The 16,837-nt window shown below is 40.3% G+C and overlaps 1 protein-coding gene across 13 annotated transcripts in view; it reads left to right on the top strand.

The window, feature by feature from the left end:
- The window catches only part of LOC141576681 (trafficking protein particle complex subunit 9-like), a 145,767-nt gene that overhangs the window by 117,922 nt on the left and 11,008 nt on the right, over positions 1-16,837 (top strand). For all 13 annotated transcript variants that reach the window (XR_012505096.1, XR_012505095.1, XR_012505101.1 and 10 more), the window contains one exon: positions 107-229. The gene's annotated coding sequence lies outside the window, so the exon portion shown is untranslated. The remainder of the gene's footprint in view (positions 1-106; positions 230-16,837) is intronic.

Genomic DNA, 16,837 nt, shown 5'->3' with positions numbered 1-16,837 from the left:
GCCTGGGGCCGGGTTGCTGCAGGGCACTGAGTCCCCGAGGCACGGGCTGTGAGACACGACAGGAACATCTCAGCTCATGACTGAGGGCCTCCGTTTCCCCCTGCAGTGTAAGAATGCCGGTGACTCAGTTAGAAGCATGCTTCGAAGCTGTCCGTGTACTTGCCATCCAGAAGCAGAGCCTGGGATCTTCCGAATTTCTCCAGAATGCGGTTTACATTCACCTTGACAGGTGAGTGTATGTCCTTTTAAAAGTGGAGGAATTACTGCTGTTTCTCTGGAACTTACTCACCACTAGTCTATCTGATTTTCCTGTGCTAGGATTCAGTATAGCCTGCTAAAAATTCTGGGGTCAGATCTTGAAACCCTGATGAAGAGGATTACTTATTTTATTTCTTTATATGATAGTATTTTACTTTCAAAATTCAGTTTTTAGTTCATTGAGGAATTTTTTCGGGGGTTGGAGAATCAACGTTGCTCTTACCATCTTTGTGACCTGTTGCTATATGCCTCTCACCTGTCTTCTGTCACTTGTGAGGCGGTTCCATTTGTGACCCTGTGCGGGTTGTTCATGTTATAAAATATAAAGTCTGTAAAAGTACAGTCCCTTTTACTCCGAAGAAATTCCACAAGTACTACTTAAATCTGGGTGTGGTTTTTAGAAGACAGAATCATTAGAACATGTACTTGCAGGTTGCTAGTGCAAAATCCCCAAATCAATAGTCTAGCTCAACATCTAAAATCTTTCTAATCTACCTTGGATTTGTATGGGTAAGTGAAGCAGTTTGCTAAGAAATCAACACCAGGTTTAGAATACAGGCTGGTGTAGCTCAGCAGGTCCTCCCATGCTGATGCTCTGCCAGAGGGTGGGGCCAAGGGGAGAGGGCGTGTCCTGCCCTCCCTGAGCTGACAGTTTGATGGCAAAGACATTCATCAGGTGAAGAACTTGGAGTTTCTTCTAAGAAAAGTGGGTTTGAAAAAAGTCCTAAAAGCGCGGGAGTGACACAATCCCATTTGTCTCAAGTAGGGGACAGCGGCTGTAGGGCCACTTGGGAGACTCGTGAGTCCAGGTGTGCAGTGTTGGTGGCTTCCACTTGAGCGGTGGGATGGTCAGTGGGTAAAAGCGAACAGATTGAAGACATGTTTCGATGGTAAAAAGGAAAGGATGAATGCTGTCTGTGAAGTTAGAATGGAGTAAGGCCCAGGTTTCTGGGTGGATTAATGAAGTAAATGATAGTCCTGCTGTGCTGTGATGAGGGAAACCTGCAGAGGGAGTTCTGGGGAAAATCTGATGAGTTCAGCTGTGGGTAAAATGAAAGGCTGTTAGATGTGTGGACTGGGAGCTCTGGTGAGAGCCAGTAGTGAGTAGGGTGAGGGGAGAGAGACTTTCAAATCACTTTGTCTTGTGAACATACAAATAAGTATAAGCAATGACACACTTAACACCTCTATATTCTGGATTTAAAACCCAGTAACATTTTGCTTTATTGACTGCAGAGGTTCTTAATTTTTTTAACAGAAATAAAATAAATAGAAACAAAATAGTGGAGTTAATCAACATCTTAGAGTTGATGTGTGTCCTTGTATATATTTTGATGCCTCATCTGTTTATAACTATAATCTACAAAAAGTTAACTTGCTTAGCATAAGAGTTAAACAGAGGGACGTGACACACACTGTTAGGGGTTGCGGCTGATCACCTTGGGCAAATTATGCCGCCTCTCTGTGCCTTAGTTGCATCTTCTGTGACTGCCCCTGGGCCACTCATCAGAGCTGATTTCCTAGACTTGATGTTGGGAGGGAGGCTGCTGAAGGGAGTAAGAAGTGGCAACTGTTAGGGATACTGAAGAGAGAGACAAAAGCAGATTAAAGCCTATAAACTTAGTACAAATACCCTCAAAAGAGGAAGAATCCCGCAGTGTTTTGAGCCACTTAGTGTAAGGAAAACAAAATCACGTGGACCCAATTCTCTTGAACATTTGAGTATTGTGGGTGGGAGGGTGTCATCAAAAAAGTGTCGAGAAAAGGCCTTTTGGTTTCCCTTGACATTTCCAGGAAGGGTGGGTAGCATAAGCAAACCCCCCCCGGTTCACAGTGGAAGGTGCCTTTTTGTGCAAAACTGACCAAAGGTTGGAAACCAGTCTTCAGCGGTGCTGGCAAATGAAGAGACTTCTGGATTGGTTGGGTCACTTGCTGTGACTTCCAGGTGACCTGCTGGCTGGGGACTGTGAGGTGGGCAGTAGGTTTGCAGGGAGACCCGGGCATAATCCCTGGCTCTGAGGCTGCTAGTCTGATTAGTCCCCTGGGCACCCGCAGTCCTAATGGGTCAGCTCGGGATGTGGCCTGGGACACCTGCTGTGCTGAGTGCGAGAAGAGGGCTTCCCTGAGGGGGTGGCCCTGCGGAGAGTGGAAACGTCTTCCTGCAGGGGAGGAAGAGCCTCTGAGCAGGGTGCTGGATGCACAGGCAAGACCACCCTGAGCACGGAGGTTTTGGGAAGCCAGAAGTCATACAGTGGCCCGAGCAGCCTTGTTCCTGAGAGACTGGAGGTAAAAGATGCTGAAAATGCAGGCTAGGTTCAGACCCTGTGGTGGGTTATGAGTGACAGGAAAGGACTGGTCAGGCAGGCACGAGAGAACCCTGTGGGCGTCCCAGCTGGGGCGTCACGCCGGAGGGAGGAGCAGAGTTATAGACTTTGCCACTTATTAGCTGTGTGACTTTGAGCAATATCACCCCAGTTCTCTCTATATATATCTTCATCTGTAAAGTGACACAGTGACAAGCTCGTGTCATCAGAAGGCTTAGTTTAGCTCTGATCCTCTGTGTCCAGTCCTGTCAGTGCTGCCCTGTGAGGTTCTGCAGCGGCTGCTCTTACCCTGAGATGGGAGGGCGTAGAGGGACATTGTATCACCCGAGGGCAGGATGGGTTTGCTTTAAAAGCAGACATGTTGCAGTCTGCAGCTGCAGACCTGCAGGCAGTTTGGTTGATGGTCGTGGAGAGAACTTTGGAGGCCTTAGCGTCGTCTTAAGACTTGTTTTCACTTAGGGACCGGATTTGCCTTTGCAGATTAATGTTGAAGATTTGGGCTTCTGGCAAAGCTGTTTTCAGAGATGGGTATGTAAGTAACATATAGTATAAAATAAAATGATTTTCTTAACGTGTTGGACTTTGCAGCTGTTGGGAACAGCTCTGTTGCCCTGGTCTCCACGGAGGACACTAGGGGTCAGCAGAGCGTGCGGGAGGGCAGGCAACCCACAGTGCTTTTGCCGGCTGTTCTCCCCAGTAGGGCAGTCTGCTGAGTTGACTCTTCTCTGAGTTTGGTTACCAGATGAGCAGACAGCAAAGTAATGAGTTCTGGTCGGACTGTATAATGACAGGAAGAAAGAGGAACCAGTAGTTTTTCAGGACTAGAACACGCTTTTCGTTCCTGATCCAGTGTATTCCATTACAGAAGTGATGAGTTGTGTCTATTCTGGGACTTGATTGAAATAAACGTTCAGCCTAAAATTAAGAGTTGTGTTTCATTTGGCGGGAGGACTTGAGCCGGGATGACAGCCTCTCAGATCACTCTGAGGAACTGCTCCCAAGAGGTATGGGAAGAGCTAGGATATACAGGAGCTTTACAACAAAGACCAGGTAGTTGGAACAATAAAAGATTGCTTGTTATCTAAAGAAAGCCACGTATCTCAAGTTCAAGTATTTAGTGGTTTTCTATGTATTGGAGGAAGCAAACATTTGGACTCACTGAATTCATACTTTAACAAGCACCTAGCTATCTAGGGCAAGTGTCCTGTCCTTTCTTATTCTGAGTCTGCTCAGAGGGCACCAATATGAGTGGCTGAGAGGCTGGGCTGCAGGCCTGTCCTCGCTGGGGTGTGGCAGTGGCTGCTGATGGCTTGGCTTCAGGATTCTTTGTTTACTGACATGGTTGCAGTATTTTCTTTCACATTGTAGTACTTTCATTCACAGTCCTCCCCCTTGGTCCTAAATTCGACCAATATTTTGAGAGACATTTCATGACCAATTTTGTCCCACGGTGCTAGGATGGCTCATTCCTAGTTCAGGTGAAGTATCTTCTGAGCTGCCATTCAAGGTGTTAGTTTTTTATCAGACCCTGTTGATACTAAAAGTTCTCTGGATCGCCTGTCTTACTAGTCTATTATGATTCAGGAATTGTTTACACTTCGTTGCTCATTACCATAACTAGAATCACACTATTACAATTATTTTACACAGACTTATAAATTTTATCTATTCCTTCAAGATGTTTAGCCATCATCAATTTTGTAGGCCTAGTTACACATTGGGAAATGTAACAGACAACAATTTTGTTACATAGACAGGATATAAGTAATTCAGCTAGTAACGTTTATAAAGTCATGAGTAAGAATTTAATAGTCGAGAAGTTATATTTTTGGGTTAAAATTTTCCTTGTGTTCGTGATTGAGTTTGAGTGATCTTATGAGAAATTTCATATTTATGGTCAGGGTCAGAGCAGGTATTAATTGGCCAGGTGAGGTCTCCCACCTTGTAAGATCAATAGTGGCCTAAACAGAACTATAATTTCTTTTTAGAATAACGTTTCTGAGGGCTATCTAGTTAGAGCCTTGGAGTAGGGAAACCCACCAAGGTAACACAGAAGTACTAGACATAGGTAATTTACCATAAACTTAACAGTTGGAGTAGTTCATAATCAAAGGTAGGAGAAATTATCAAACTAATTGGCATACAGCCCTGGTTCTGTGTCTTGGGTCTGCAGTCTTCTTCAGATGTTGTCTTCTACTCATCCTGACCTGGTAGATTCTTCTCCATTTGGGCATTGTTTTAAGGTGAGCAGTGCTCTATAGGCCAGTGCACTGCAGGGGCTGTTTCTGATAGGAAATGAATCTGAAAGTCCGTTTCCTTCAGCTTTGTTGTGTATGGTCTATTTAAGAGTACCTGATAAAGGGTCCTTCCATTCAGGTTGGAGACAGTTCTTTAAGTCATGCCTGTTCCAGTTTGTATAATCCCCTGGCTGCTGGTCATGGGGCATTGGAACTTTACCAAGGATAGATTACTGAGCCTCAGAAACAAACCTAGAGTATTCTTTTCATAATTCAATTAAACTTTACAGCAATGTGACATAACAGCAAGGAATGATCTGGGAAATGTCTAAGTAAATATAGACCTCAATCAACAAAACTAGAAATTAATATCCACTAAAATATAATCTTTTTTCTCTCTAAAGTTACCCTCAGTTTTCTCAAATATAGTCAAATCAAGATTAATTTATTTACAAGCTAAGTCTGATTATTTGATTATATAGGCTTTTTTTAAATTGGCTGTGTTGGAACTTTTAATAAGGACTCTCAGGGTAGAATGTTAATAAGGTTTTCTTAAGCCCAGAATGCCTCGTCAAGGGCTTGTCATGGATTTCTGCCTTACAGATTTAGGTAAATTCTTTTCTCTTTAAAATCCTTAAAATAATTTGAGATTGCTATATCTGTTAGGAGATGATCTTCCTCATTTGTCTGATAGAGCCACTGGGGACCTTAGAGTTTTTAGTCTCTTGAGGGATCAGATAGAGAGAAAAGATAACTGTTCCAAGTCTGCTTACATAAGTATAATCTATCAAATTTCTGTGAATCATAACTAGCTTAAGGAGAAGAGTTTCTTTATGTCTGGGAAACAGGTTAAAAGCCAGTAGTATTTCAGACAAAATCAAGAATTATAACCATATTCACCAGTTTACTCAGTCCCATGTAACTAATTCTTTTACTCAGAGTTTTCATTAGACCTTTAAAATTTCTTACCCAGTTTAGTTCAGTGCTATAGTTTGAAATTTATTTGAAATCAATAAATCTCCTTGAAGAGAAAGCAATTTGCAAAATCATCAGAAGGAAAAAATTAACTGTATATAAATGACAAGTGATTTAAAAGCATGGTTAAACAACGTTACACTATAATCGATAAAGAAAGCTGGTCACTATAACTAGAATTATGACTGGCAACATTTCAGATATACCAGAATTTTACGGAATCCATATAATTTCTAGAATATCTATATTAATAATATTTTCTCATACAATATAACCTAGGAAGATCTATTATTCATTTGACAATACCATGTTATTTAACATGCCAAATGAAACTTACTAGTTTAAAATCTCTCTTTGGGATGTTTCAGGGGCCCTCTGTAGCATCCCAAACTTAACTGGAGATTAAAAGAACTTTAATTAGAAATTGATATTTGGGGAGCTTGTTAAAAGTTTTCAGAACACTTGGTCAGATAAACATATAGATCACTGTAAAGTAGTTCTGTTTCATTAACAAGAAAATACGTTAAAGGTAAAAGCAGAACAGGTCAGTTATGTGGTATAAGAAGCTTTACAATTTGTTACTGAAAGTGGATTAACATTTTTAGAAAATTTTGTCATCTTAACAGAGAGAAAACCAAATCTAGTCTTGTACCCGATTACTTCTAAGATTCATTTACTTTGCCCAAGTTGATTCTAAACTTAGACAATTCCGACAACGTACAAAACTCTTTCCTCAGTGTTCCTCTTCCACAAGCGTTCTACAGCTTTCTATACTCACATTAGTGTGTCCTTTATTTTCTCTTCCATTCAGAAGTAACCAGCTTCAGAAGAAAGTCACTATTTTTTATTAACAAAATATAATTACATTCATATATATTCCTTTACACATTTATCTTACTTTCCTAGGATACTGAGATTATACCCTTAATAATAGAGATTATTTCAGGGTAGCACCAACCATTTATTAATATTTCTAAACACCTTTAGTTTCTCTGTAAGGATAAGTTAAATGTTAAATAATTCATATTTAAATCTTATTTTATCTGAAAGTGTCATAGCTATTTAATAAAATCCTATCATTTAACTTAATTTAGCACAACTCTAGAATTTAAAGATACCAAACATTTAGAGATTATCTTAACCATACATTTTAAAAATATATTTTAAAAATTTACCCAAAGCTCTCATCTCATTTGCATTTAATTTACTTAAAATTTTACTACACCACATTACTATTTTTTTCTTGACAATTCTGCAACAGATATAACAGGATCTTATTTGACTTTCATTAAACTAGGTACAGTAAATGTATTGTACTTAATATTGATGACTTTAAAGATGTCTATATTAATTAGAACATACTTAAACTAAACAATAACAAGTGTTATCTTAATATTGAATATTTTCCAGTTCACGTGATGCTGAAAGTCAATTTGGTCAGTTTTTATTTTAAAAATACTTAATTTGTAAGCTCTTATTTTTTTTACATCAATTAAACAGAGATCTTTGACTTTGATTTTTTTTTTTTAGCTGTAGAAGTATCTCACATTTATAATGTGTATGCAGGCTTATAAACAGACAAAAGCTAGAGATCTCATAGGTTCACTTTAAAACTTACTTATAAGATAGGTATAATAATAGTTGGAGTAAGCTGAATTTGCTTGCTCAAATCATTAAGGCTTACTATTTATGAAACAGACATTTAAGATTTCTTGACATATGCTGAAGGACGCGTCAGAGTTCTGAGTTCTAAAATGCCAAAAATTTCTTGGCCTTAAGTATTATCTCGTTGAGCTAATTAGGCTCAGTCCTAGGTCACTGTTTGCTGTATTTATATTTCTGATCTGCAAGACAAAGACAGACTCTTCCAGTTCCCCAGAGAACTGCTCTGTCACGCAGGTCCAATTATATCTCCTTAATTGGCTTTTTTCTATCAGTGAGAAGAGCTGTAAACAAAGAATTCCATGTTTTAAAACTTTAAGATTTACTTTAGCATGTCTTCCAAAGCTTGCATAAGGTATTTAGTGAGGTCTCTTTTCCTTGAGTTATAAGTTAAACCCAGGGTAAACCTCTTATTTTATTGTCTATTAGCCACTGAATATTAGTTTTTAATTTTACGTTATATTGGAAGGCTCACGAAACTCTATTGGTTTCCTTTACTTTGTTCAATTAATATTTTCTAAGGGACAGATATGTGCCCAGCCTTATAATACCAAGAAGGGGAAGCGTTTTTCCATTGAAATATATCTATCCCACAATATAATTAAGGAAAAGTTTTATATAAAGCCCATTTAATATACCAATTTTACAAACTTTTATCTCAATTTTATTAAATCTTGTACCTTTAATTTTTATATTTATTAGGTTTAATCAGTAATTCCTATTTCTAGAAGGAGTGTCAGAACCTTTGTTTTGTGTGTGTGTGTGCATTGTATCTAATTATATAGAAAAGTCTCTGGGATTCCCAAGTTTCAGCCAAAGAGCTTAGGCCCTTCTCAATTTTCAATTTGATTAATAGGTCTGTTGTCCCAATCATTGATCAAGTATTTCAGTCTATAAATATGTATTTTTTTTAGCTCTATAAATACATATATTTTAAACTGTGCTAAAGCGTACTTGTTTGAACTTTAATGTTGGGGGGCAGTAGGTGATCTCTTTGGCCCTTTTTTTTTTACTTTACATAGTGTAGTATCAAAACCTTGTATCTCAATCCAAAAATGTCCATTTTATTTATCTCATTCAAAATAACCATATAAAAATATTTATCCATTTGGGATAAGCCCCTTATCTTTTTTTTTTTCGACATTTTTACAATCCTTTTTCCAGTTATTCAGCCTAATTAACATTAATTATTCTAAGTATTTATTAGCATCTCTAAAACCATTGATCGGAAAGGAAAAACACAAATGTAGCTTTTCAAACCAGTTTTATTTTTTTTTAACTAATTTCTTAGGTTAACCATTAGATATATTTTTCTACCTTTAAACTTGATTTTAATAGGTACCAATAAAACGGCTGTTTATAATGAGAACTCTTTCAACTTTCACCAATTTAAAAGTTTTCCCAAATTAAAGGATCCATCATATGGCCATCAATTTATATATATATATATAGTGATTTTAAACCAATAAGATGAAGAGGCTTTTCCACATGAGAGTGGGGGTGTTGCTTAAATAAAATTCAAAAGTTTACTTTCCAAAAGCTAAAAGCCTTTGTGGTCCAGGCTGATGCAACAACGGTTAAGATGGCAAAATATCTGAAAATTGGTACAATCAAAGGATTTTTGAGAATCCCAATTTATTTGCGTGGCCACAATATGTACACAATACTTGTACCTTTTGTATGACAGAGTCCAAGGTGTCGTTTAAAAAAAAAGAAACACATATATACATACATACACACACATAAAACACCCAGGGAAAGATAAAACATTTACATTTCAAGGACACAGGAAGAGAAATCCAAGTTCCCCTTAAATGGGGTTTTGTTCTGATAAGTTCAGAATTCCAAAAAATATTTTATCAGGCCTGGTTAGTTACTTTCAGGGTGAGTTTTTTTTCTAATTCCTAATTAATGTTGTAAGTTTTGTATGTATATAAACCTGGCTAGTGTATTAGTTGGAGGCTGACAATCTGTCATTTCTTTTTCTTTTCTGTTCTGTGTTTTTATTTTTTTTTAATTTTTTTTTTGAAAGTTCTATTCCCCATTGTAAGGTCGAGTTCTCAGAATAAAATTGCTGGTAAGATTTCCCGCAGGGACAACACTATGGCATGAAGTCTTTGCCTCTACCATTACTGAAAGTTTCTCCGTCACCCAAGAAAGCTGTTACCAGCCAGGAGGAGGGTCCCATTTTTGGAGTTGGAAGGTTCCTCATAAGAGTTTTACTTTTATTCCAAAAAATTCAATGGAGGTAACCAAATCGAGGACAACATTAGACCAGCCTCTTACCTAACCACTCAGTCCTGAACCCAGTGTCTTTCAACTGGGACCCACTCAGGACGTTTTCACTGGGTGAGTATTTTCCTGGTATGTTTCCACCAGTCCCACTTCAGACGTCTCCTCAAGGTGGGTGTTTCCTGTTATCTTTCAACCAGGCCCCACCCAGTATGTCTCCACTTGGTGGGTAATTCCCCCCAGTCTCTTTCAACTGGAGGGCCAGGTACCTGGATACACCGCCAAATAAAACTCAGGATCATCAACCAATATGGGAGATCCGAGAACCAGGAGAGACTCACCCAAATTCATCTGGATTCCCCAAGGAGGCAGATGGGCACAAAGTGCCAATGCTGGTACCAAGGCTCTGGTAACTCGGAGAGTTCAGCTGGAGAGAAGTCTGCTCTGGGTCCCTTCCTGGTGTCCAAAACTTTTGACTGAAATACATGTGCAGCCTAAAATTTAAGAGTTATGTTTATTTGGCGGGAGGACTCGAGCTGGGATGACAGCCTCTCAGATCACTCGGAAGGACTGTTCCCAAGAGGTTGAGGAGGAGCTAGGATATATAGGAGCTTTACAACAAAGACAAGGTTGTTGGAACAATAAAAGATTGCTTGTTATCTAAAGAAAGCCAGGTATCTCAAGTTCAAGAATTTAGTGTTGTTCCATGTATGGGAGGAAGCAAACATTTTGACTCACTGAATTCATTCTTTAGACAAGCACCTAGCTATCTAGGGCAAGTATATTGTCCTTTCTTTTTCTGAGTCTGCTCAGAGGGCATCGTTGTGAGTGGCCGTAGAGGCTGGGCTGCAGGCCTGTCCTCCCTGGGGTGTGTTGGCAGCCGCTGATGTCTTGGTTTCAGCATTCTTTGTTTACTGAAATGGTTGCAGTATTTTCATTCACACTGTAGTATTTTCGGTCACAGAATGATTATGGATAATCTGCAAACTTGGAAAGCAACCGAGATGGAATTACTTCAGATACCTTCTAATTTAATAAGCCGTGTGCAAACATAAACATGGAGGAAGCATACAAAAGGATTTGGTGGTATAGGGAAGGTGTTCTGCACATTACAGGAGAAGGCAGAATTCCTTTTCTTTGTGGGCAGGGACGTAAGCCCACCTTTCTTTTCTGTAGTGGTTTCTGAGAAAAGTTTATGGTAATTAATGAACATTGAGAAACGGTGGCAAACATTGCATTCAAGAGCTGGCCGGCTGCAAACTTGTGTATTGGACAGGTGGATTTCATAGGCAAGTGGTCAGGTGGATGGGAGAGAAATGGAGCCCAGGCAGGGGCCCAGATTCAGGTTTAAATCGCCATTTCCTCACCATGGGGCCTTGGACTAGAATGTAACCTCTCCTAACCTGTTGGTGAATCTGTGAAATGGGCATGATAATATTGGTTTCTACATGGGATTGTTGTAAGTTGTAAAGAGTATTATAGCACACATGAAGCACTTAACACACTGGCACTTAGCAGTGTTCACTGTGTGTGGACGTCCCGCTTCGCGTGTGTCAGAGCCGTAAAGGCAGCATTTGTCTGTTGAGGATGCACTGGTAGCCCATTGAATAGGTTGTGAATTTGGTTATTTCCTTTTATCTTGGTAAATCTGTGTGCCATGGGCAGTTATTTTCATGGACCGATGAGGAATCTCAGGGTAAAGAAGACTGTGTAATTTGCCCAAAGTCAGACCATAATTTTGGGTGCAGGGGCCTCAATTCAGCATGGGCCCCTGGGCCTTCTGCCCTCTCCTTTCAGCACCTGAGCCAGATGTGTGCTCGGCTGTCTCCCAGCCCAGAATATCCAGCAGGGAGCAAGACATACCTGGCCCTGTGCTGCTTGAGCAAAACTCCGGGGTGGAGGCAGTTACAAAAAGGATAAACATAAAAACAGATGACTGCAAACTGTGATCAGCTCTGAGAAGGATAGGAACAGGCCTCGCCGTGCAGCGCTGGGAGCTTTCCCTTCGGGGCTGCTCTGGGGGCGTTCATCTCAGCTAAACAAGCTCTGCTGCTGCACCAAGGCAGGAAGGCAGGGCGCGTGTGACCAGGTAGACTGGGCCTCGTTGGTCATACTCATTCACCATTAAGCGGCAGCTGTCATGGGCACTTACCTAGTAAACAGATGTTGGCCATAATCATCACGCAGTTTGCTTGGTAGTTTTATTGGCCCCACCTTTGAGATGAGGTAATTGAAGCTGGGGAGTTTGCTGCATGCCCGTGATCACCTTGGAAATACCCCCACTGGTCTTTCAACCTAGACTGGCGTGGCTGTCATGCCCCAGCCCTGTGAATGGCATTGTGTAGCTTCTCCCAAGTGGCCCAAATGACTGATATTGATTTTCTTAATTCGTAGGAAATGGTATGTGACAATAAGAGAAAAAGGTAGTAAGAAATTGTTTGGAAAACTAGAAAAAAATTCAATTCTTCCCAAGCTGGGGGAGCGTAAGCTCTGTCACACAGTCCACTCACTGCCTGTCACCTCCTCCCTGCCGACTCCGTGTTCAGAAGCCACTCTGAGCCTTTGAAGTACATTTTGCCTCATGACACTGTTGACTAGGACCTGCGACCTCTCTGTCCCTGCTTAACAGTCTATTCAAAGCCATTTAAATTTTATGCAGGCCCCTCTGCTCAGATGTAAGAATAGCCTCTTTAAACTTCTTGATGCAGCTCCTTAATGAGGATCTTGTGAAGGAAACCTAGTCAAAACCTGGGATGTATGCACATAGTGACTGTAAACTCAGCACTTTGTGAAGTTCAGAATCAGAGGGGTGGGAGACTCAGGAAAGGCTTTTTAAGGGAGAAAGGGGAAAGTGAAAGGACGCAGGCTGTGTAAGACTGAAACATCTTGGTCCCAGCCAGCAAGGCACCTGCGTTCAGGATGGTGGGTGGGGAGTGCAGAGTTGTCACAAAGAAAGAAGTGGTGGGATGGGAGGGAGGACAGTTAGGTACTTTACTGGGGAGGGAAATAGTGGGCTGAACATTCCCTGGTTGAACAAGAGGACTGTGACATGATGTGCTTGTATTTTGGAGAGAAGGGTTTTGTTGGGACAGGCCTAGGGAGAACGCTCTGTGGCTGGGGAGTCAGCACAACAAAGAAACACAGAGAACCAGGCAGACCCCAGAGCCCCTGCTGGGGGAGAGGCTGCCCGCCAATTCGAGCCCTTGGGGTTGCTTCTGTCCCTTAGCCGGGGCCTTAGAACTCCCTTCACATCCCAGTCCTGTTGATACAAGAAAAAATAAGTGGGGCATGAGAAGGGCTGTGTACCAGGCTTTGGTTGAGCCTCTTGGATGTGCCCTGCCAGATGTGGGTACTTGGCATCATGCAGGAAAGTATTCAAGCGCAAGCCACTGTTGAGTAAAGGTAGATTTATTCAGAGAGATTCATTGAAAGGCAAGAGAAATTTCACGATGTGTGGGGGTTTGATGCTCAGATTAAAAGTAGGTACACACTCCACAGAGTGTGGGCCTTCTCTGAAGAGGGAGAGGGAGGTGTGACCCCTAGGTGGTGCTGTGTTGCTTGTATTCATGGGCTTGGTGGTTTCATATGCTAGTAAGTAGAAGGACCAGCCTAAGGGCAAGGGGCTGGAATTCCCAGGGAGTTGACCATTTCCCACACTTTGACCTTTTTTGGCTAGCCTTGGGACTGCCATGGTGCCTGGGGGCGTGTTATTCACCATGTTACTATTACAATGGGTGTATAATGAAGCTCAAGATCTGCTAGAACTTAAATCTCTTCATCCTGAGACTCAAGGCCTATTGGGGGTTGAATCCTTCACCATTTTGATGTTAATTGCTGTGGTCTTCCTTGAATGGCTGTGCTCTGCCCCCTTCCATCCTGTCTCACTGTGATGACACAGAGAGAACAAAGGCCCGGCCCTGGATGTACTCCTGCATTTAACAGGGGGAGGGGTGGGGTAGGCTGAGGATGACTCTGGGTGGTGTGAAGGATGTTTCAGATTTTCCCACGTGGGACATGGGGACCTGCCAGCTGCCACGGCAGATTTATCTCACGGGCATTATCGCTTGTGTCACTCATTTGTTTCTATTTTTTTTTTTTAAGTATTTAATCTAAATTTAATATCATGTTTTTTTAGGAAACAAATTTCTCTTTTTCTTTTCTTTGGGGCTCTTTTTGGGGAGGTAGGTAATTAGTTGTATTTATCTGTTAGTGGAGGCCCTGGGGCTTGAACCCAGACCCCGTGTATGCTATACACATGCTCTAACACTGAGCTGTACCACCCGCCCCTTCATCTTTTTCTTTTTGCTTTAGCTGCCAAATATCTTACAGCTGAATTTCTAGTCGGCCTTTAACACTTACCCTGACTTAATGGCATCCATTTTTATGACTTTACCTCCCCCTGGTTTCATTTAAGTATTGAATCTCCATTTTCTTTTCACTCTCACTTTTGTCTTTTTGTTGTTATGGTTGTTAAGCTGTGTTTAAAAAATTGTTTAAATTCTCTTTTAGCAGGAGGCTGAAAGTAAATAAATATGTAAATAAACATCACACTTAAATGCTTTTATACATTCTAAGCTGTTTAGTAGTTACTTAAAAACTGGACTGATATTAAAGTTATAACATTTTTACATTATTTTTTAATTTTTTCTAAAGGTATAGCTGATTTACAATATGATATGTTTCAGGTGTACAATAGTTGCTCCATTTATAGTTATTGTAAAACATTGACTGTATTGCCTATGTTGTAAGATACATCCCTCTAGCGTGTTTACGTTACATGTAGCAGCTTGTATAAGAAAGTTGGGTAACACAGAGTCTGGGGCATGGCTGTGTCTGACTCAGGTTCCAGGTCACCCTGCCTGTCAGACCCCAGGCCCTCACACCTGTCTGCAGGGCAGCGAGTGGAGGCAGCTCTCATCAGCGCTGGTACCAACCTCTGAGTGGCAGTGACAGCAGTGAATGTCTGTGGACGTGCAAAGTGTTGTTCCAGGAGATTTACATGCATTTCTTCATTTATTATTTAAAGCCCTCCTGTGAGGAATCGTTTTATGTTTTTAATGAATAATACACTTTATTTTTAATTTAATAGACTTCAAACTTCCAGAAAATTTACAGGAGTAGTACAATGAACACTTAGATACACTTCACCTAAAAGGGCAGTATTTGTCCTTTTGTGTCTGGCTTATTTCAGCATACTTTTTTAAGGTTCATCCATGTTGTAGCCTGAAACAGTAATTTATTCTTTTGGTTTAATAATATCTTTTTTCTTTTTTTTTTTGTTTTTTTTGTTTTTGGTCTATTTAAAAACAGTTTCATTGAAGTCTAGTCAGTTTATAATGTTGCATCAGTTTCTTGTTTACAGCACAACACTTCAGTTATATAGGAATATACATGTATTCATTTTCATATTCTTTTTCAACATAAGTTACTATAAGATATTAAACATATTTCCCTGTACTATACAGTATAAACTTGCTGTTTATTCTATACATAATCAGTATCTGCAAACCTTGAACTTGCAAGTTATCCCTTCCCACACCGTCTCCCCTCTGGTAACCATAGTTTGGTTTCTATGTCTCTGTGTCTGTTTCTGCTCTGTAGATAAGTTTCTCTTTCTTTGTTTTTTTTTTTTTTTTTTTTTAAGATTCCACATATGAGCGATCTCATATGGTATTTTTCTTTCTCTTTCTGGCTTACTTCTCTTAGAATGACATTCTCCAGGTCCATTCATGTTACTGCAAATGGCATTATTTTATTATTTTTTATGCCTGAGTAGTAGTCTATGGTATAAATATACTGCGGCCTCTTTATCCAGTCATCTGTCAGTGGACATTTAGGTTGTTTCCATGTCTTGGCTATTGTAAATAGTGCTGCTGTGAACATTTGGGGGAAGGTGTCTTTTTGAATTAGGATTACTTCTGGATATATGCCCAGGAGTGGGGTTGCTGGGTCATAGGGGAAGTCAATTTTTTGTCTTTTGGTGAATCTCCATACTGTTTTCCACAATGGCTCCACCAAACTGCATTCGCAGAACAGTGTAGGAGGGTTCCATTTTCTCCACAGCCTCTCTAGCACTTATTGTTTGTGAACTTCTGAATGATGGCTATTCTGACTGGTGTGAGGTGATACTTGATTGTAGTTTTGATTTGCATTTCTCTGATAATGATATTGAGCATTTTTTCATGTGCCTATTGGCCATTTTATGTTTTCATTGGAGAAAAGTTTCTTTAGCACTTCTGCCCATTTTTGGATTGAATTGTCTATTTTTCTTTCTTATCAAGTGTAAAAGCTGTTTATATATTCTGGGAATTAAGCCCTTGTCAGTCTCATTTATTGCAAATATTTTCTCCCATTCCATAGGTTGTCTTTTTGTTTTGCTTACTGTTTCCTTTGCTGTGCAAAAGCTTGTAAGTTTAATTAGACCCCACTTGTATATTTTTGCTTGTATTTCTATTGCTAGAGTAGACTGCTCTAGGAGAATATTGCTGAGATGCATGTCAGATATTTTGCCTACGATTTCTTCTAAGAGGTTTGTAGTGTCTTGTCTACATGTTTAAGTCTTTAAGCCATTTTGAATTTTTTTGTGTATGCTGTGAGGGAGTAGTCTAACTTCATTGATTTACATGCAGCTGTCCAGTTTTCCCTACACCATTTTCTGAAGAGGCTGTCTTTACTCCATTGTATGTTCTCACCTCTTTTGTCAAAGATTCAATGACCAAAAGTTTTTGGGACTATTCTTGATAATTTTTTTAACCATTCATTGATGGATGGATATTGTTTGTAAATTTTGGCTACTCTGAATGATACTGCTATGAATATTGATGTGCAAATTTTTGTGAGAATATGTTTTCATTCTGTTGGCTGTACAGTTGGCCCGCCATATCTGTAGTTTCCACTTCATGGATCCAGATGGCTTGTTGTAAAGGGACTCGAACATCCTTGGATTATGGAATCCAGGATGGTGGGTTCCTGAAACCAATCCCCCGAGGATACTGAGGGATGACCCTATATGTAGGAGTAGAATTGCTGAGCCATATGATAACACTAAACTTTTTAGGAAACACCAGACTTTTTCAAAGAAGCTGCACCATTGCCCCTTTCCAATGGCTGCATATTGAGGGTTCCCATTCCTCTGCCTCCTGACCGACA

Source organism: Camelus bactrianus, unplaced genomic scaffold, assembly GCF_048773025.1.
Source record: "Camelus bactrianus isolate YW-2024 breed Bactrian camel unplaced genomic scaffold, ASM4877302v1 HiC_scaffold_157, whole genome shotgun sequence".
Lineage (NCBI taxonomy): Eukaryota > Metazoa > Chordata > Mammalia > Artiodactyla > Camelidae > Camelus > Camelus bactrianus.
Note: the sequence above shows the minus strand (reverse complement) of the source record. Positions and strands in the feature narration are given on the sequence as shown.